The sequence below is a fragment of the Mustela nivalis genome, assembly GCF_964662115.1.
Source record: "Mustela nivalis genome assembly, chromosome: 6".
Taxonomy (NCBI): domain Eukaryota; kingdom Metazoa; phylum Chordata; class Mammalia; order Carnivora; family Mustelidae; genus Mustela; species Mustela nivalis.
In genome coordinates this window covers 38,780,203-38,801,608 of record NC_139025.1, presented here as the reverse complement: position 1 = coordinate 38,801,608, position 21,406 = coordinate 38,780,203, and the positions used below count along the sequence as shown (strand labels likewise).

The 21,406-nt window shown below is 46.8% G+C and overlaps 1 long non-coding RNA gene across 1 annotated transcript; it reads right to left on the bottom strand.

The window, feature by feature from the left end:
* Positions 1 to 16,520: 16,520 nt before the first annotated feature.
* Positions 16,521 to 21,190, bottom strand: LOC309866895. Its single transcript, XR_014312861.1, has 3 exons — positions 20,857 to 21,190; positions 20,177 to 20,420; positions 16,521 to 17,023 (listed from the first exon to the last, which is right to left on the bottom strand). It is a non-coding gene; the product is annotated as an uncharacterized lncRNA (long non-coding RNA).
* Between the last annotated feature and the right edge of the window lie 216 nt (positions 21,191 to 21,406).

Sequence of the window (21,406 nt, the reverse complement as noted above, 5' to 3'; positions counted from 1 at the left end):
ATTGTGGACTTATTTTAAGATATTGCCACAGCCTCCCCAACCTTCAGCAGCCACCACCCTGATCAGTCAACAACCATTAACATCAAAGCAATACCTTCCATCAGCAAAAAGATTACAATTTGCTGAAAACTCAGATGGTGGTTAGCATTTTTTAAGCAATAAAGTGTATCTTAATTAAGGTATGTGCATTTTTAGACCTATAATTGCACACTTAATAGACTACAGTATAAACTTTTATATGTACTGAGAAACCAAAAAATTAATTTGACCTCATTGTACTTCTCACTTTATTGCAGTGGTCTGGACCACAATCTCTGAGGTATGCCTATATCTACCAACAAATTGCACAATGTAGCAGAAATAAAATCCTAGAAACATACAACCTACCAAGATTGAAACATAAAGAAATAAAAAATCTTAACAGATTGCTGGCAAGGAGGTTGAATCAATAATTTAAAATTTTTCAAACAATACCAAGACTAGATGGCTTCACTGGTGATTTCCATCAAACATTTCAAGAAGAATTAATGCAAATCTTTCTCAAACTCTTCCAAAAATAGAATAGGAAGGAACACTTCCAAACTCATCTTATGAGGCTAGAATTACCCTGATACCAAAACCAGAGAAAGTCACCACAAGAAAACAAAATTGCAGGCCAATATCCCTGATGAACAGAGGGGCAAAAATCTTCAATAAAATATAAAATAAAATATAAGCAGACTGAAGTCAACAATACATTAAAAGGACCATATACTATGATCATGTGTGATTTATTCCATAAATGTAAAAATGGTTCAATACCTATAATATCAATGTGATACACCTCATTAAAAAATTGAATATAAATCATGAGCTCAGTAGAAGCAGAAAAAGTAATGAAATTCAACATCTTTTCATTATAAAAACCCTCAACAAATTGGGTATAGAGAAACTGTACCTCAACATAATAAAGACCAAATATATGCCAAGTCCACAACTAACATCATACTCAACAGTGAAAACCTGAAAGCTTTTTCTCTAAGATCAGGGAAAAAAAAATAAGGATATCAACCCTTGCCCTCTTATCCAACTGAAGGTCCTAATCAGAGCAATTAGGTAAGACAAACAAAAGACATAAATCAGAAAGAAAAATATTTATTTCTATTGCAGAGGACATATTATATATATATATATATAGAAAAACTCTAAATATTCCACCAAAAAAACTGTTAGAATAATCAGAGTTGGTAAACTTGCAGGATACAAAATCAACATACAAAAATTAGTTGTGCTTTTCTATACATGAACAGTAAAATGTCTGAAAAACAAAGAAAACTATCCCATTTTTCAAATGCACCAAAAAGGCACCTAGGAATAAATTTAACCAAGAAGGTCATAGACCTGTGCACTTAGAACTATGAAAAGAAACTATGATGAAAGAAACTGAAGAAGACATAAGTTAATGGAAAGATATTCCATGTTCACAAATTGGAAGAATATGGTTAAAATTTTCATGCTACCCAATGCAATCCACACATTCAATGCAAGGCCTATCAAAATTGCAATGGCATTTTCACAGAAATAGAATAATCCTAAAATTAGTATGGAACTACGTAAGATCTCAAATAGCCAAACCAATCTTGATAAAGAACAAAGCTGAAGGCATCACATTTCCTGATTGCAAACTATATTACAAAGCTAAAGTAATCAAAATGGTAGGGTAGTGGCATTAAAAATAGGCTCATAGATCAACGGAATAGAATGGGGAGCCCATATATGGGAGCGACCATATATGTTCCATTTATGGCACAGGGGCCAAGAAAATACAGTGGGGAAAGGACAAGCTCTTTAATAAATGGTGTTGGGGAAATTGGACAGTCGCAGGCAAAAAAATGAAACTGGGTCAGTGTCCTATACCACACACACACACACAAACACACACCCCAATGCAAAATGGATTAGAAACATGAATGTGAGACCTGAAATCATAAAACTCCCTTAAAAAACAAAAACCAACAAACAAAAAATACTTAGGGTTAGGGACCTTGCCATCAGTATTTGCAGTGACTGTTTTGGATTTGACACCCAAAAGCAAACGCAACAAAAGTAAAAAATAAACAAGCGGGACAATATCAGACTGAAAGAGTTTCCACAGTAAGGGAAACCATCAAAAACATGAAAAGGCAACCTCCAAAACAGAAGACAATATTTACTGGTCAGATGAGGGGGTAATATCCAAAACATAGAAAGAACTCCTACAACTTGATGGGAAAAGAACAAACAACCGGATTTTTGTAAACCTGGTTTTTAAAAATGGACAGAGGCTCTGAATACATATTTTTCTGAAGAAGACCTACAAAATGGCCAACAGGTATGTAAGGAGGAGCTTAGTTAGTTAGGTATCACTAACCACTGGTGAAGAGCACATCTAAGACACAAGACAGACTCTCACACCTGCAAGTGGGGTTGATATGAAAAAGAAAAGAAACAAGTGTTGGCGGGGATGTGGAGAAAAGGAATCCTGTGCCCTGCCAGTGGGAATGTAAACTGATGCAGCCACTATGGAAAAGAATACAGAGGTTCCTCAAATTAAAAATAGAACTACTATATGTTCCAGCAATTCTACTTCCGAGCATTATCTGAAGGAAACAAAGTCACTCTCTTGAAAAGATACATACACCTGATGTTAATTCACAGCAGCATTATTTACAGCAGGCAAGACATGAAACAATCAAAATGTCCATTGACAGGCGATGAGTAGAAAGATGGGATACACACACACACACACACACACAATGGATTACTCAGCCATTAAACAATAGAGAGATCTTGGGGCCCCTGAATGGTTCAGTTAAGGGCTGACTCTTGGTTTTCTTTCAGGTCATGATCTTATGGGTCATGGGATCAAGTTCTGCATTGGGCTCTGTGCTCAGCAGGGAGTCCACTCGAGATTCTTTCTCTCCTCCCTCTGCTCCTCCTCCTGCTCTCTCTCTCAGGACAAAAATCAATCAATCAATCAATCAATCTTGCCATTTGCAACAACATGGATGGACCTTGAGGGAATTAAGTGAAGTAAGTCAGAGAAAGCCAAATACTGTATGACCTCATTGATATGTGGAATCTAAAACAACGACAAAAACCAAATTCACAGATACAGAGAACAGATTGGTGGTTGGCAGAGGCAGGAAGGGTAGTGAAGTGAGTGAAGATGATCAAAAGGTATAAACATCCAGTGAGAAGATAAACAAATCCTGGGGATCTAATATATGGCATGGTGACTATAGTTAACAATACTATTGTCATTTGAAAGTTGCCAAGAGAATATATCTTTAAAGTTCTCATCATGGGACACCTGGGTGGCCCAGTCATTGAACTTCAGCTCAAGTCATGATTCTAGGGTCCTGGGATTGAGCCCTGAGTTGGGCTCCCTACTCAGCAGGGAGTCTGCTTCTCTCTCTGCCTGTTTCTCTGTCTCTCATGAATAAATAAATAAAATCTTTTTAAAAAGTTCTCATCACAAGAAAAAACATGTGGCTATGTGAGGGGATGGATGTTAGCTTATTGTGAGAATCTTAATCATCAATACATACACACATCAAATCATGGTCATGTCAATTGTATCAATAAGAATAGTAAAATTATCAATAAATAACCCTTAAATTCATACTTCCCAAAAAGAAATATTATTTAAAAAAACAAAAGAAAAGAAAACTTTCTCAGTGTACACTGAGAGCATAAGACATGCCACCCTATTCATTCTGTGCCCTGTCAGGACCATGAAGACTCCGGTCACCAGTTTCAATGAGGCGATATCTCCAAGCAGCTCCAATGCCTTACAATTCAACCCAGTTCTGACGCCATCTACACACAGATAGCATCAGACCCTGCAGGTTAAGTCCACCAAGACCCCCCCGCCCATACCAATTCCAAATTTAGATTATCAGATGTGCTTCTGACTGACCAGCTTGAGATTGGAGGTCCCTCCCCACCCCCGGCTCCCTGGTTTTAACTAATTTGCTAAAGCCAGCTCCCAGAAACATTTGCTTACTAGATTACTGGTTTATTAGAAAAGGATAGAATTCAAGAACAGAGAGATGGAAGGGATGCGTCCATGGGGCAAGGAACGGTGAGAGGGAGGGAGCTTCCATGCTTCTCAGAGCCCACCACTTTGGCCAAGTCTCCATGTGTTCACCTCCGAATCTCACTGGGTTTTTAATGGAAGCTTCATTACCTGGGCATGATCGATTACCTCATTAGACACTGGTGACTAAACTCAATCACCAGCCCCGCTCACTGGAGGGAGGGGCAGGGAGAGGCAGGGTGGGGGCGGGGGAGACTGGATGTTCCAACCCTCTAATCAGGTGGTTGGTTCCACTGGCAAGCAGTCCTGTCCTTAGGTGTTTTTTAAACACACACACACACACACACACACACACACACACACACCCCTACCTCATTAACATAACAAAAGACATCTTTCTTTGCTCTCAACACAGAAAATTCCAGAGGTTTTAGGAGCTCCATGTCAGGAATGGGTCAGAAACCAAATCTATAATACATTACAATATCACAACTACCACATTGCTTGTTGCAGACCAACATTTCCACAAGGTCGTGTGCAGTGCAGATATCTCCATTTAATCTGTATCTTCTCAGAACATTAGGGTTCTGATAAACCCAATGCGTGTATCAGGGACCCACAAAACAGAGGCTGCCCCAGGGGTCTGGCCCTATCCCAAATTTAAGTCAGCCTGCGCTTAACAGAAAACACCTGCCCAAGAAACATAATACCAATCACAGTCCTCCAGCTCCAAGGGAGCAGGCTCTCCTTACCCTAGAAAACACAATTTCCTAGCCAGTCAGGCCTTATTTCTGAAGATTATGGACTTTGAGTCAGGAGACTATGGATTTGAAACTTGACTCTGCCTTCACCTTGGGCCAGTTATTAAACCCTCCTCAACTTTGCTCTTTACTGATTCAACAGCAATCATAATAATAATACCAACTTCAGAAGACCGTGACAAGGAAAAAAAAAAAGGGATACCTTGTAAACTCTTAACTCTCAGGACAAATTATAGTTATATTCTATTTACCGTAACTGCGGAATTAGGTTTAAAAGCAAGGACCTTCAGCTCGGTCAGCATTTCCCATCCAAAGGCTTCAGAAGCCACCAGCCAAGGAGGAGGGAGGGTGACGTCGGATTCCAGGTCAACCCGGAGAAGGCTCTTAGCAAGGCCCTCGTCCTCCGCTCTTGCTGTCTCGGTCCCCAGACACCTCGGCACTCAGTAGCTTTCCACTTACTGGGAAAGGGATGAGGAAAGGAGAACCAAGAAGGTTTATGTTTTTTGTTTCCCACCGCAATCTGTCTCAGAGGCAGAAAATGAAAAGTCCAGAATTTCTCCTCACCCCTCTCTGCACATCCCCAAATGAAAGCTTCTACACTGAAGAACAGCGGAGACTCAATTCTCCTTCACTCCTTCTTCATGTGAGAGAGAGAGGAGGAGACCAAGGGTTAATCAGGGGCACTCGCAAACCGGTGCCTTATTTCTGAGTAAAAGCCAAGACCTATTCTGTGTGGGACTCGATAGCTCTCTATTCAGACCAGCTGGAGAGCTTCGCAGGAGGAGAGAAAGGGTCTTTGTGAACCGCAGGACAAAGCAGGCTCAAGGCTCCACTTTTTTCTCAGCTGACAGTCCTCTGAGGGGCATCAGGCCAGTCCTGCACTTCCTGGATGACTTGGAGACGCACATAGGCCTCCGCATGACTCCAGAGCCGGCCAGACAAAAACATGGTCCCGCTAGGAAAGTCCAGAGGTCCTGCGGGTGACTGGACCTCAGCTCTCGAGAGGGCTGTGGAGGCACGTTGGAAACACTGTGTCTGGAACCTCATGAGCTTGACTGCTCAGGAATGCATGGTTCGGGTAACTTTCTGGTCTGACTTACAGGAAGGTCTGCTGGGGATAGGGCAGGAATGTCGTAACACTTCTGGATCACCTTGGAAAAATACCATTCATTTGCCAGCCCGGCACTGCAATTCCAGGAAGCAGCTGCCGGTGAATCAGCACCTCCTCTTTCCCCGTGGCTTTAAGGAAGCACATCGAGGGCCTCACCCACCTCCTCTGGGGTGGCGAGAGACACCCACCAGCCACACACAGGCGCTTCCCACAGGGACTGAAGGGGGGCTGCCTGGTAGCTCCCCACCCGTGAGGCTGGAGAAATAGGGAGGAGAGGAAAGATCTCAAAGCCCCAGATTCTTCTTAGGTCTTCTGGAAATATTTTCAGTCTTTTGAAACAGAAAATCCATTCACAGTTTTAATGTTTTTTTTTGTTTTGTTTTGTTTTTTTTCTGGAGTTCACAGCAACAATGAAAGGAGCCATCCATAAGTCTCTATGTTCTGAGCCTCAGTGTGAGGGCAGCCACAAACTCACAGCAGGGGCCTTTGGGGTGGTTCTCTATGGCTCACCTAGGCAGCTGGGGGCAGTGGGGGGTTGGGGGAGGGGGAGGAGCTGCAGCTCCAACTGCCCTTCCCCCCACCCCAGCCCTCCCAGCGCCTCTGCTCCAGGTGCAGGGCTCCTTCTCTCAGGCGTGGACTGACCTCTGGCCTGCTGTCACTAGAACAGCCTTGGGCCCCTGGACAGGACACCTGTGGCTTGGTTTTCCCACGGCCAATGGGAGCCAATCGAACAGCTAACAGATTTGGAGAGAAGGGTCGCCTCTGGGGCATCACACCCACTTGAAAACTCTTTTTTCCTGCGTTCCTGGCTCTCTTCTGTGCTGTTACATTCAAACACGTTTATGACCCACATTCAGACCTGATGACTATGAAAGCCAGTCCGCATTCACTGATGATTCAGGAGAACTTGAAAGAGGAGCTGAGTCAAGGTGAGCTGTGGTTTTCAGCTCCTCCACCCATCCTATTGTAATGAGCACACCCCCCGCCCCTCCCCCCAACTCACCTTTCTCTCAGCACCGCGCTCTTCCAGGGCTCCTCTTTGGCATGGAGGCAGCCCGGGAGAAGTGGGTGAGTTGGCCACACCCACCCCCCATGACTCTGTATCCTCAGGGCTTCTGGGACAGGAGCCCTCGGGCTTCATGGGCTACACAGGGGGCAGGCATCTGTGCAGCCTCTGAGCAGGGAGGTGGAGATGAGGGGTGTTGGAAGAGGAGCCTGCTTTGGTCTTTTTCACGCACCAGCTCTAAGGACGTTGAGTGGAGATTTTGGCCTCACCTGTGGACCAGAGAGGGAAGGTGGGGGAGGGCTTTAAAGAACACCATGAAGACTTCTACACAAGCCTGAGGTCAGGGTGGGTGAGGAAGAGGAAACCTCCCAGGGACCAGCACTTCGGGTTCATTTCTTGCCCTCATAAACCATGTCACCCCCTACCCCTTTCTCCTTCCTTCCTTCCCTTAGTTTCCAGTCTTTCTTTCTCCGTTGCTTTTTGGTTGTTTATCATCTAGCCCAGTGGTTCTCATGGGCCACACCTGGACACTTGTTAGAAATGCCAATTCTCAGATCCTACCCTGGACCTACTGAATCAGACGCCCTCAGAGTGGGGCTGGCAATTGTGTTTTTTTTTTTTTTAAGATTTTATTTATTTATTTGACAGAGAGAAATCACAAGTAGTCAGAGAGGCAGGCAGAGAGAGAGGAGGAAGCAGGCTCCCTGCTGAGCAGAGAGCCCCATGCGGGACTCGATCCCAGGACCCTGAGATCATGACCTGAGCCGAAGGCAGCAGTTTAACCCACTGAGCCACCCAGGCGCCCCATGGCAATTGCGTTTTAACTAGCCCTCCAGGTGATTGATTCTGGGCATATTCGAATTTGAGAACCCTGCTCTTGCCTTAGCAGGAAGTGGAAAGATCCAGGAGGCGGTCCCGAAATAATCAGGACCTGGGTTCTCATTGGGTGGTTCTAGCCAAGTCGCACACCTCGCCAACTCTTTGATTCTTGCACGGTAGTGCAGATGGGAAGAAGCTGGTCTCTGAGTCTGGATCTGGCAGGGGTCTGCTTCATTATTTCTTCCTTTCCTACTGACTCTCTGCCCAGCCCCCATGGCCACCCTGGGTTTCTTTTTGTCCTTGGGTACTGCTGTGTCTGGAGAAAAAGAGAAACCGAGCGGAGAACTGCAATTGGAACTCTTGTTGGAGAAGGCATGGGCTCCGACAGAAATGGGGCCATGCTTGCAGTGTGTGCTCCCACTGGGTAGGGAGCTTGAGGAGTCCCTCCCATCAGGAGCTCAGCTGGGGGTCAGGGAGAGCAGGCTTTGCTGTCAGGAGTCTGAGTAGCCAATTAAAGCAAGAATCTTTTAATCACTCGCTGCGATGGTACAAGCATGAATCTAAAATCAGAGAAGGTGCCCATCCCCTGTTCCATTTTCCCCCATGGAACTGAGAACCAGCCAGGGTCTGATGGATCGGTGTAGAGGTGAGGGTTGTGTCTTGAGGAAGACCCTGAAGAAAAGACAGTTTTAGGGACCTGGAGGTTGGAGGAGAGAAATGGGAGAAGGGCTCAAGATGGAAAAGTCCTGTGTACTGAGACAGTGGGGAGCGTGTCTTCATGGTTTCCTCCCCGTACTCACGCTCCCCCTTGAAGGAGGACTCAGCTAAGATGGGCACCTGCAGAGGACCACTGCCCAAGCCTGAAACAGAGACAGAAATGCAGGTGCCTCCCAGCAAGGAACGCAGACATACGAAGCACATGACCAGCGAGGGGGGCCCCCAGGTGCGTGACTGCACCTCCCTCCACATTCACAGGTGGGCTGTGCCCCAAGGCTGCTGTGCAGTGGCAACCTTCCCCCCTCCACCGCCACCCCTCACCCCAGACCTGCCAGGCAAAGCCTCTGTAATTTCCTATAGTCAGGCCTAAAAAAAAATCAATCACACATAGGTTTTTTTGTTGTTGTTTTTTCTTTTCTTTTCTTTTTAGATTTAACTTATTTATTTAACACAGAGAGAGAGACAGTGAAAGAGAGATCGTAGGCTTCCTCCAGAGTAGGGAGCCTGACTCGGGGCTTGATCCCAGAACCCTGGGATCACCACCTGAGCTGAAAGCAGCTAACATCTAATGACTGAGCCACCCAGGTGCCCCTCACACCTAGGTTTTTAAGCAGGAACCAGACGGCTCACCTCCTCTCAGGGAGACATGAGCTGACCTCTTCCCACCTGCCTCTTTGAGGCCACCTCCCGTTTTCAGGGCACTGGCTTCCGCACAGGGACGCAGCAACTTTGTCCCAGTGGAAATCGCTTTTCACCTGCTTGCCTAGGCTTGATATTCTTGATGCCTGTCATTTTAGATCACAAGCATTTCTGGGAAGTAACTGAAAGAAGTGCAACACCCCCCCCCCCACCCCCGCTGCCCTGAGACCAGTTCACATGCCTGGCATTTGTGAGACGCTGCTGCTGTTAAGTGGAACTCTCCTTCCCCCTTTTCTGGAGATGATCAGGCGTTAAATTTTCTTCTTTCTCACCCTCCCACCCAGGGTGACTCAGCTCCTCGTAGAAGAGATGGGTGTGTAACTGACATGGAGGGGAGGCACAGGAGTGGAGGGAGAGCCAGCAGGGGGGCCAGACCGCAGGGTCTGATCATGGTGGGAGAAGAGGCTTTTATGTCCTGACTAATTCCAATAAGATGAATTCCAAAGTGATCAGAACTATTTTCCTGAAAGATATCCATGGTGTGGGGTGGGGTGGGGGGCGGGGGCGGGAAGAGCTGGATATTTCAGGACAAGCCCTATTAATGCCAAAGCAAATACTGAATCACTTGCTTGTCCCAGCCTACGCTATTTTTTCTGTATTTCATACTGATATATTCCGTCCTCCCCACTGGACTGTAAGCTTCTTGAGGGCAAAGACCATGCCTCACACGTCTGCAAATGACCCAGAATACATTGTACTCAAATCCAGGCTTGGGGGCTAAGTGGTCAGGATACAAAGCCCCAGTCTACCACAAGCCAATTCTTCCAGGCTGGTCTAGAAATATCTATCTTATATTTATTTACTTTTACATGTAATTGTGTCTTATCTTCCCAGGTAGATTACACGTATAGTCACTGAGGCTTCACGGGACTTGGCCCACTGTTAGCTTTCAACAAATAAATACTTAACAATTAGATTTCTCAGACCAAGAGGCAGCAAGTGGAACTGGAAATTTAATCCTCTCAAACCCCTTGAAGACCCATCTCCAGGGCTGTGAGATTCCAGACATGATTGGACAGGAGAGCCGCTCCCCGAAATCCCCCAGAGGGTGGCTATTCCTGCGAGGAGTGGGTGAAGAGACCCCTTTTGCTTCAGTTTGCCCTAGTGCTCAGGCGTAGATATGTGGGCTTGTGAATAACGGGCTTGCCGATTCCTTTTTGTCATTTATCACAGTCACCATTTGAAACTAATCAGTGCGAACATCCCTAGGTCTTGACCATGACAATCAAGGTGGTCCTGAAAAGGAGTCTTTGTGTCAACAAGCTGGTCTCCTGCTTCCTACCTGGACAATGTATGTAATTTAGGTTGAGAAAGAGGCACTGTCCGTTCTGGGCAGGCCCAGCCTTCCCCAACATCCCAATGCATTCTACTCTGCCCTTCCTTTTACTCCCCAGTGTTACCCCTCCTCCTCCTTTGAAGGCACGTGAGCATGTCCCAGGTTTACAGCTCATTGGACTGAGCTTGACCCTGTCTTCCTTTCTAGTGATTTCTGACTTTCTTAAGACTAGGAGCCAGACTCCAGATCTGTTCTCCCCATCTACCGTGTAGAGGAGCAGTTTTTAGAGAAATTCCTCCAAAGAGCAGTGGTTCTAACAGCTCAACAGAATTACTTGGAAGAGAGTTTAAATAATATGGCTCCATGGAAACTACTCCCCAAAGATTCCAATTTAGTCAGTCTAGTGATGTTCAATCAGCTATAAATTTTTTTTAAGATGTATGTTAGAGAGAGTGTGTGTTTGCAGGGGATGGGGGTGGGGCTGTGGGGAGGGGCAGAGGGAGAGAGAGAAAGAGAGAATCTGAGCAGACTCCCTGCTGAGTGCAGAGCGCAACACAGGGCCTCGATCTCACGACGCTGAGATCATGACCTGAGCCAGTATCAAAAGTCCGATGCTCAAGCGATGGAGCCACCCAGGGGCCCCCCAGTCTGCTGTGTTTTTGAAAACTTTACAGATGACACCGAGGCACCACTGGATAAATTCTAAGCTCTTCTAGATCAGGAAACATGTGAATCTTTCTTTCTGCATCCCCCAGTGATTAGCCCAATGCCTGGCGTATAGCAACGTCTTATAACGGAGACCAGTAAATAAATGACTGAAAACAGGGTGAAGGATTGGGAGCGCTGTCAACCTGGCGACTTACCTAAAGGTCAAGAAGGGCCAGTGGGACACAGAAAGCCAAACCGGTCATGGCGGGGATAAATGGTAGAAAAAAACAGGGAGGGGGTGAAGGACATTTGAGCCCCACATGGGAGGACATGGCCCCTGCCGTGGAAAACGCTGCTAGGCCCCAGTACTGGGATTTACAGGAGTTCTGCCTCCAGGGCCACCTAGGAAATCAAATCTGATGGGTCATTTGTTAAAAACCCTCCAAGGCAAAACAAACAACCCAACCCAACCCAACCCACAAAACCGCCTCCAAAGCCCTACATTGTCAGGATCCTCTTTCTTTGGCTCAGGAGTCCCTTTCTGGCTCTTCCCCAACTTGTCGTTCTCTGCTCACTCCCATCTCTTTACACCCACAGCCACCTGCCTTCTTTCACGCCTTACCCCTTGCGGGGTTCTCCCTACCAGCAATGCTGGTTGCCCCCAGCCTTCTGTTTCCTCTAGCAACCCCCAACACATCCATCCAATCACAGCTTTAAAACATCACCTTCTTTTCCCCCAGAAGACTGTCCGCTCCCCAGAGGGTCGAGGCCAGCCTGCTGCATCCAAAACCTAGCCAGTAGATGCTCCAGTATTTGTTCAAGGAGGGAAAGCTGGGAGGAGAAACCACTGGCAGACACTCAGGATTGCTCGCATTGCTGCGAAACTGGATTCTGCCTGCAGACACCCAACAAGCTCCTTGATTTGGACCTAGGGAGGACCTGGGCTCAGGGGTGGGCGGTGTGTTGAGAAGAAAAGCAAATGACGGTGGGAGATTCCAAAACAGACCAGAGAGAAGCCAGAGGGTGCTGCCCAAGCCCTGGCTGGGGTCAAAGGCCCTGGGAGACCGTCTCCTGTGGTCACACTCAGCCAAAACAGGTGGCCAAGCTGGCTCCGCGCTGAGAAACCGCGGTGGCCACACAGGCGTGACGCGGGGGCTGCAGGTGGGAGCAGGCTCCCTGGGCGCGGGGGCGGGGCGCCTGCCTGCGCTCCGACAAGGTCAGGTGCACTGCAGAGGCTGCCAGGCTCCGCCAGGCCGGTGCTGGAGGCAGCTGATTCGCCTGCTTGACGCGTGGATGCCTTGATTTGGTCTGACAAGTGGAGGCTACTGTGAGAAGCGGCCTGGATTTTTGACATTCAGTAAGCTAGAAATAACCAGCTGGGCTCCTGGCGCTGTGGCCGCAAATTTCTTGCCCTTCCCAGGCGACGACGGCCTGATTGAAGGGGGCTTTTTGCTAAATGCAGACCAGTGTTGTGTGTGCCAAGTCTGGGTTCTAGTCTAGGCTTATCTTCTAACCCCGTGATTTAGCAGAGTCGCTTGAACTGACTGTAGTTCCGCTTTCCTTCTGTAAAATGAGGCTGCCGGTAGCTGACCCCCTTTCGTCTCTGCTGGAAAATGATTCTAAGTGGCTGTCCTGTCCCTCCAAATCCCATAATCTGAGCTGATGTCTGCAGTTTCTAGAAGACTTGGACTCTAAATATTCACTCTGAGAGGGGCTAGATGATCCTGCTTGAAAAGGTGACAATTAACCTTTTGTAAATCATGGCCCTATGAGAATCCGTTGAAATCTATGGCTTTTCATAGAAAAGAAAAACTTACACAGCAACCACACGTTGCTTACAACTGCGGGGAGTTGCTAATTTAAACCACACACCCCAGGCTTGACAACTCCAAACTATTCCAACTCCTCCTCATACCTTCAAGGAACCTGGCCTAAAACAAGCCCTCAGGGGGCTTTCCCCCACCTTCTACTCTCCATTCACCTGAGTAGCATTTTTTCCTTACATTCTCTATTCAACCATCCTCCCCACCCTCACTCACACTTGGGCACTCTCAAGAAGGAAATTGTCCAAGATGCCCTTCAATGGACGAATGGATAAGGAAGATGTGGTCCATATACACTATGGAGTATTATGCCTCCATCAGAAAGGATGAATACCCAACTTTTGTAGCAACATGGACGGGACTGGAAGAGATTATGCTGAGTGAAATAAGTCAAGCAGAGAGAGTCAATTATCATATGGTTTCACTTATTTGTGGAGCATAACAAATAACATGGAGGACAAGGGGAGATGGAGAGGAGAAGGGAGTTGGGGGAAATCGGAAGGGGAGGTGAACCATGAGAGACTATGGACTCTGAAAAACAATCTGAGGGGTTTGAAGCGGTAGGGGGTGGGAGGTTGGGGGAACCAGGTGGTGGGTATTAGAGAGGGCACGGAATGCATGGAGCACTGGGTGTGGTGCAAAAATACTGTATGCTGAAAATAAAAAAAAAAAGAAGGAAATTGTCCTATAAATATTTATAAAAGGTGTGGGATGCCCAGTAGCAGAGAAAGTGAAAAATAATATCCCCCAGTCTGCAAAGCACGGCCCATGCTTCTCTCCCAGCTTCCTCCTCATCTTTCCCATAAGCCCGAGGGTTGGAGGGGGTGCCGCTGAGTGGGAGCTGAGGCTGCCACAGCAAAGTACTTGTCTCCGCCTTCAGAACCAGCACCACCATCAACACTATCATATAATACTTCCTATTCCAACATCAACTGGCAGCCACCTGTCCGGCGGCAGAAAGAGCCAAAAATGTTTTGCATAGTGGCTTGCTTGCCTCAAGTGTCTTGTTACAGATTGGTTTCTTGTACAATGGGGCACTACCAGGAGGGGCTTTTTTTTTTTTTTAAAGATTTTATTTATTTATTTGACAGACAGAGATCACAAGTGGACAGAGAGGCAGACAGAGAGATGGGGGGAAGCAGGCTCCCCGCCAAGCAGAGAGCCCGATGTGAGGCTTGATCTCAGGATCCCAAGATCATGACCTGAGCCGAAGGCAGAGGCTTTAACCCACTGAGCCACCCAGATGCCCCCAGGAGGGGCTTTTTAAATTTAGCTGCGAGAAATAGCTCTAACAATGGATGGTTCAAGAGGCTAGTAATTGGGTCTCACTCCTACCATACTGTTTTGATAAAATGACATAGCCCAGGTGAGGGTAGGAAGGCAGTAAATAAATGTACCTGGGATCAAAATGTGCCTGGGATCTGTTGCATCCACATCAACAAGCTGTTTGGTAGAAATGCAGGCTCTGTCCCAGACCAGAGTGAAAGGAAATCTGCATCTTATTCTATTCTATTCCATTCTATTCTATTTTAAAGATTTTATTTATTTACTTGACAGAGATAGACACCATGAGGGAGGAAACAGAAGCAGGGGGAGTGGGAGAGGGAGAAGCAGGACCCTGGGATCATGACCCAAGCTGAAGGCAGACACTTAAGGACTGAATCACCCAGGTGCCCCAGGAGATCTGCATTTTAAAGTCAGGAGGATCCGCACACATGTTAAAGTTTGAGCGACCTAACCCAAAGTCTGCTGATTGTGGTCATTAGTAGAGTCCCAGTCATCTCTTTCTCCTCCCCAGGAAACTCACAACAGACGATAAAAGTTCCCCATGCTCTGTCTGCAGGACATGCTGGCCACGCCCCCACAGAGGACCCACCTTCTTCCCACCACTAGAGAGACCTCATTCGCTTGCTTGCACAGTTGCCCACCTTGGGCTACTTCTTTTTCATTATTTTATTTTCTGGGAAAACAGAGGTCTTCTATCTGGAGATGAAAATGACAAGGGACCACTTCCTAAACAAAACCGAATTTGGCTTTAGCTTTAACAGGAGTTCTGACCTCAGTATGGCTGGACCCAGTTCTGAGGTCTGACTACGAAATACGATAGGGAGAATGGAGAAGGATCACCCCAGAGGGTGCGTATGCACAGTCCAGCACTATTCCGTTGGCCTTCGATAATGAAGGTGCAGAAACCATGGGAGGAAAGAGCAGAGAGCTGGACAGACTTCCAGAATGGGGCAGACGGGGGAAAGATGGAAGTGCAGAAAACTCTGGGGCAGACAGTCTTGAGGGACGCCAGCTGAGACAAGGGCCTGACCTTCCAGATGGCCCCTCCCTGCCTATTCTCTAGAGATACTGGGGGCTTGTGGCTTTAAAAAGAAGAGTTGCTTGGCCAGCTTATAGCAAATGTAATGTGGGCACTTCACTGCTGTCCTGGCTTTTAAAGGGGTCAGAAGCAGACCAGCTTCAATGTGTCAGCTCCGCTGTATGCAGCCTTAGAAAGACATCCTTGATCTTTTATTGTCCTGCGTTCGCTCCAACCTGCAAACTCTCCCTGGGGAAATGACTCACCTTAAAAGAGATGCCATTATAGCCCAAGATATTTTAGCTTCGCTTCCAATCTCTGACTCTGCATGGAAAGTAATTGCTGTTGTGGTATGCCTTGTGCTTTTCTTGTCACCTCTGCCTAGGTGAACAGAAGCTAAGTGGACACAGCTGCTTAAAATTTGCTGGAACTTCAATGTTTCCTTGGAGAATGATTCAGACGAACAGGAAAAATAACGAACAGTAAACAAAAGTGCAAGTTATAAAATTTTTTTTGTTCTTTTGGCGGTGGGGGGGGGGCTGATTCAGCTGGTGGAACAAAGTGATTATTACTTGGGACCCTGGATTAGTGAGGGAATCAGAGAGGCACTGGCACTACATTGCATCCTAACATTTAGTAGAGAAGCAGAACGAAGTTTCACCCTCATCATCTCACTGCCAGGCAGTCTATTATAGATGCCACGAAGGGAGTTATTTTTCCCCGAATGGTTGAATAGAGGCATCCCACCTGATGGCAGCATGAGCACAGACTCTTGGCGGTCCCAGGAGCCTGGTTACTGTGGATCTAGTTACCCGCAGTTTGGCTTACTTGGCCAATTTATTTTTTTTCTCTCAAAGCTCAAACTCACGTCCTCCAGGAAGACTTCTTGAATGCCCGCAGCTCATAGGGATCTCATCCTTAATGCAAAGGAAAGTCACCGCACAGGAGCAGGGTCAACCATCACACTCCTGTTTCTGTGTCACCTTGGATTTATTCTTGAATAATTCTGTTCCTGTCTGTCTACTTAGATACATCAGTAGCCGTCTGTGTTCCTCATCTCCTGCTATCTCCCGAGCTCCTACTGTATACAGTCTGTGCTTGATCAATGTCAGTTGGGTTTAGTGGACAGTAATCTCTAGGTGGCAGGTCCATCTGAGACCCAGGGCCTCACAAGCAGACTGAGAAGGGGCTAGGACTATTGACTCAGGGACATTCTTGGCTCTGTATGAATGCTTTATTTTAAACCATCTTTCTCTGGGTTTTTGCCCTCAGTGATTGAAGACACATAACTCCACATCAGCATATTTTAATGTATCTGCTGTATTGGATCCCACAGTCAGGCCAGATTGTCCCCACACAGCCTCCCTCACTTCACCCTGTGCACTCCCCAGAGACAGGGCAGGTGGTGGAAGGTGTTCAGGCTGGGTCTCTGCTTAAGGCAAGTAAACAAGGAAGTTTGGGATTTCATCTCTTCTCAAATTCCCCAAGTGTTCTCAACAACCAAAACAAAAGAATGGATTTGTTTTATTCACAGGTATTAGCGTCCCTCCAAAAGCAGGTGTTGGGCTAGCTGGAGTATCAGAGGCAGTTGCCCAATAAGGCCCACAGGTGCGGATCATGACAGTGTTCTCAATTTCTAGAATAAGTTTGCTGTCTTCCACTTAACATCACCTTCATCCTAGTGAGATCGCTGGATCTTGTATCTGGTATGTGCCAGGCACTTGGTAGTTGGTAGACATCAGAGATACCATGGCAAATAGATACTGCTTAAAATCTGGTGGGTGAGTCTGGAAGGAATCTGATAAGAACACAGGTAAGTATGCAATTACCAACCGTGATAAAGGCCCTAAAGGAAAAGAATAGGGGGGTCTACAAGAACTCTAGGTTTTATCTGATGGAATAGGGGAAGATTGGGGGAGGGCTCTTAGAGGAAGTGATATTTGAGCTGAGCACTGAAAGAAACATATTTAAAAAGGCAAGAGGGGCAATGGAGTGCTCAAGCTAGGGCTTGGTCACCGAAGGAAATGCAGTAGCGTCCTTGAGGCTGGATGAAAGGGAAGAAGGCAAGCAGGGATCCCGAGAGGCAGGGAGGGGCTGGATCACTCGGGGATGTGTAAACTATTGTGGAGTTCGGCTTTTATTTCAGAACAGTAGAAAGCCATTTTAAGCAAGGGATGAGAGCATTAAAGTTTCCAGAAGATTGCTCTGGTGAGACAATGGTGAGCAAAAAGTTCATTTCTCCAAAGTCTTCCAAGTGTCCCATGTGTAGTCTGATGAACCGTACACCTCTGCTTCTAGATGTCTGGGCTAACATGGGTTATGCCTTCCCAGGCCCACGAGAAAGCCCTCAGGGCTTGTGGAAGGATATGGGAGCCCCTGTTGGAAGGTGTGGGAGCCCTTGTCGGAAGGTGTGGGAGTCTTGGTAAAACTCACAGCTAAGGCATTCAAATCTGGGCTGCTTTATTTCCATCGGCTTTTTGCCTCCACTCCCAAGAAATAAATCCTTAAAATTACAACCCTTGGGTCCCCATGCCCAGGCAGGCTTACTTCTGTCAGATCACAGTAATCATGACTTTGACTATGAATTACCAATCCCAAATTAAATGATTAGCCCAAGGTCAATGGATTAGTCAGCTGCCACACCAAGGACAGCTTTCCAGTTCCCCGTAAACAAGGGAGGATGAGCTCCCCAGAGTTGTCAGGGGGCTGTGGACGTTGGGCCCTGAGAAAGAGATGGAAGGAAATTGTCTTCCCCTAAACACTTGAGTTTGTTCTTTGGTATTCATATTTACTTTAAGGTTCTGAAGTTCCCAGGATCCCTTCTGGGATGACCAGAAACTCTTCTTAGAGTAGGAAGCGATGCCTTATATGAAAAGCCTTTGTAACCAAGTTTGGTTCCGCCTGAGCCATGATGCTTTGGGGTTGATGCGGGCTGTCCCACCTTGCCGTTTCCTGAAGCCGCAGGTACAACTGAAGCAGGAATGCCTGCGTGGCCGGAAAGACATCTTAATTCTCAACAGGTTGGGATCTGAGAAGGAATAGCTTGCTCACTAGATTCGCTTTACAAAATTTGCACTGCTGGCGTCTTGCGTCTGGGCCTTTCCCAGGCCCTCGTTGCACAAATGAACCCAGGGTTACTCATCCTTCTGCATTTTAAAGGAATTCCAGGAGTGCTCAGACAAGCTGCAGAGAAACCTGTGTTATTTCAGGACTTCTGAGCGTGGATGTCTCAGGCCCTAGTAATGCCAGTGAAATTAGAAATGACTCTGTGCGGGAGGTTGCATTCTGCTTCCATCAGACGAGGTGGAAAGGCATGTGGGGGTTGAGGGGTGGCTCCCCCTGGAAGAGGAGAAGCTTGGAAAATTGGACTCACATGCCCTGCTTTGTCCTTGTAGACAGAGCGTCCTCCCTTCCACCCGCTTCTCCCTCCATGCACTGATCTGTCCTGACAGCTGCCAAATTAGCCCTCTCACTTCGGGGTTTGCTTTGGCACGACCATGGATCTTTCCTTTCAGAGCATCCACTCTTCGTTTAAAAAGTTTGTTCAACCTTATTTCAGGGGTGAATTAAACTCATGTAAAACCCTTCAGAGGGAAAGGGAGTTTCAGCCACTAGAGAGTATGCAAATCTATGGTACTACAACTTATTTATTCACCAAATGTAAGTCTATATTTGGATATAGATGGCCTGTAAACCCAAGGACAGAGGGAATTCTGTGATGTCTGTTATCCTTTTTCTACAGTGGTGGTTTTTTCCTGCGTCATGGAAATGTCTTCTCGGTTCTGTTTCTTCAGACTGGAACAGTCCCTCGGTTTGGGTCTACAACCTGTTCCCTGAAGGACAGAACCCGAATCCAGTCTAGAATCTGCTGGAAGAGAAAATGGAGTATTCCTCCTTCAGTCAGGGACTGATCATCCCAGCTGTCACCAACTGACAGAGTGGCCTTGGGCAAATCATGTGACCTCTCTCTCCTTCCTCTCCTTGTTTGCAGAATAAGGGAACTATTGCTCTTATGCTCTCACAGAATTATTGTAAAACTTACTTAACTGGTAGTCAGTATGTGGGTGAACTGGACAAAGCTTTAAAATAACCACGCTATTATGTGGAGTTGTTTTCTATCCTTTCTCCCTATTCTCCTTGGGAAAAGAAAAAGGAACTAAATCCTTGCCCAGCAATGTGATGGCATGCCTGATTTAAGTCCTGCCCAGAGTGGAGAAGGCTGACACTACTGTGGAATCGGCTCAAGAGTACCTAAGAATACACACACCGTACGTGTCTGGCTTGTTCGCTTTCTCACACCGTCTCGATAGCCCGGACCTCATGTTGGGCTGGAGGAGAAGTCCTACCAGTTCCTGGAGACACAGTCCACTACATGTTAATAGGAATGCTGCAAAGAGTTTTAGCCTGGCTGCATGTGCTTGGAGGGCTTGAAAACACCTTTGTGTGTGTGTTGAGTCAGACAGGGTCTCTCTTACACTGAAAATTACTGGAGTCTCTGCCATCCATTTTTGGTGATGTGGTGTCTTCCAGGTAATGAGCACATGCTTCCACGGGCAAAAGGGCTGTGGTCCCAGTCCTGTCACCCATGAGCTAGCATGCTGGGGTATGGCACACAATTTCTCTGGGCCTCATTTTCTTAAGGTGGAGGTTTTCAAATGGTGTTCAGTGAAACCTTTTGCAGGGCTGAGGGGTGGAGATGGACTCAGTGATGATGATGATGGCAGTGATGATTTGGCCTTTGAGGCATCTTTATAAAAGGTGGAGTCATAGGAAAAGTTTGAACACTGCTGTCTTCTAGCACTACTTTCTATGTCCCGCCCCCCCAAACTGCACCAGAACCTTCACTGAGTGCTCCTTTGAAATATTTATTGTCAGATAGTCAGATTTTTCTTCTTTTATCCTAATAACTTATGGGAAGAAAGTAAGGTTAGAAAGAGATATTTGCACTTACTTCTGGTAGATTAGGAATTCTCAGCTTGACCCATCCGGGCCAAAAAGGTTTCTGATGGGAAATAGCTGTGACAGAGGTCTGGTCTGGTGAACTAGGCCCAGGGCTGGAACCCCCATAAGCAATAGCCATCTCCCAAAAAATGATGGTACGTGGGCACAGCATACACATTGCAGGTAGTTCCTGACCCACTATACTTGCCAGTGGTAAAATGTGCATTTCCAGGATCCGTCCCTTGTTCTATCTTCTGAAGTCATGTTAATTAAAATAGAGTTGGACATAAAATAGAGTGGTCAAGAATTGATCAAAAACCTAAACTGTGCTGTCTTACAGAAGTGGCGTCATTTGCTGGCTACCAACGTGCTGTGAGCGCCGCTGGCCCAAGAATCCCTCTGACTTGGTCAAGTATCGCAGGACCAAGACTGTGGGTCTGATGGATCAGGGAGAGGGGTGTCCGAGAGGAGGCCTGCAAAGTGAGCCTGCTGCAAAACGAGTAAGGTCCCCGAACAATCCACGTGGCCTGCCCCATCCAGCCCACCATCGTCTAGTGACTGAGAAACCAGTGACGTCACACATCGGAACTCTGGATTGTCCTCTTCCGTCTCTAGTAATGCTTCTCCTCGCTGCAGCCTTCCCCAGGCCCTCGGTCTAGAACTTTCTCCGTATTCACCAAAAAGGCTTACCTGGCAGCGGAGAGATCTTGTGAACATGTGCGGGCTGGCAGATTTTCCCCAAAACTGAGTCTTAGGGTTCTTCTCGAAACCACACGTTGGTCTTCCATCTCCTCTCCCTTCTCACTTCTCTCTCCTCCTCCCTCCTGGCTCACGTTTACTCCTCGGTGATCCCATGATCTCACAGTGTTCACCACATTCCTGTTTTTGTCCCTTCCCCTGTCGGGTCTTTCTCTATAGTGTTGAGCGTCTGGAAACAGTCTCTTGATTATGTGTTGACACTTCAGCACTCTTCTGAAGTAAAGGGCCAGATTTCACCAGAAACACTGAAAACGAGATTGGGCTGCACTGTTTTGAATTACAGCCCAAGGAGAGAGGAGTCAAAACAAAGTATTAGGAAAGGCTTAGGGAAATCCTCGGGTCAAAACTTCTTAAATGAAGTTTTATGACCTAGTTGGAATGTGGCACAAATTGCCTTTTTGGTTCATTTGTTTAAAACAATTGTGTGACATCATTGTTTAGTCACTAGTCTGTGTTTATCCCCAAGGCAATTCCTAACGAA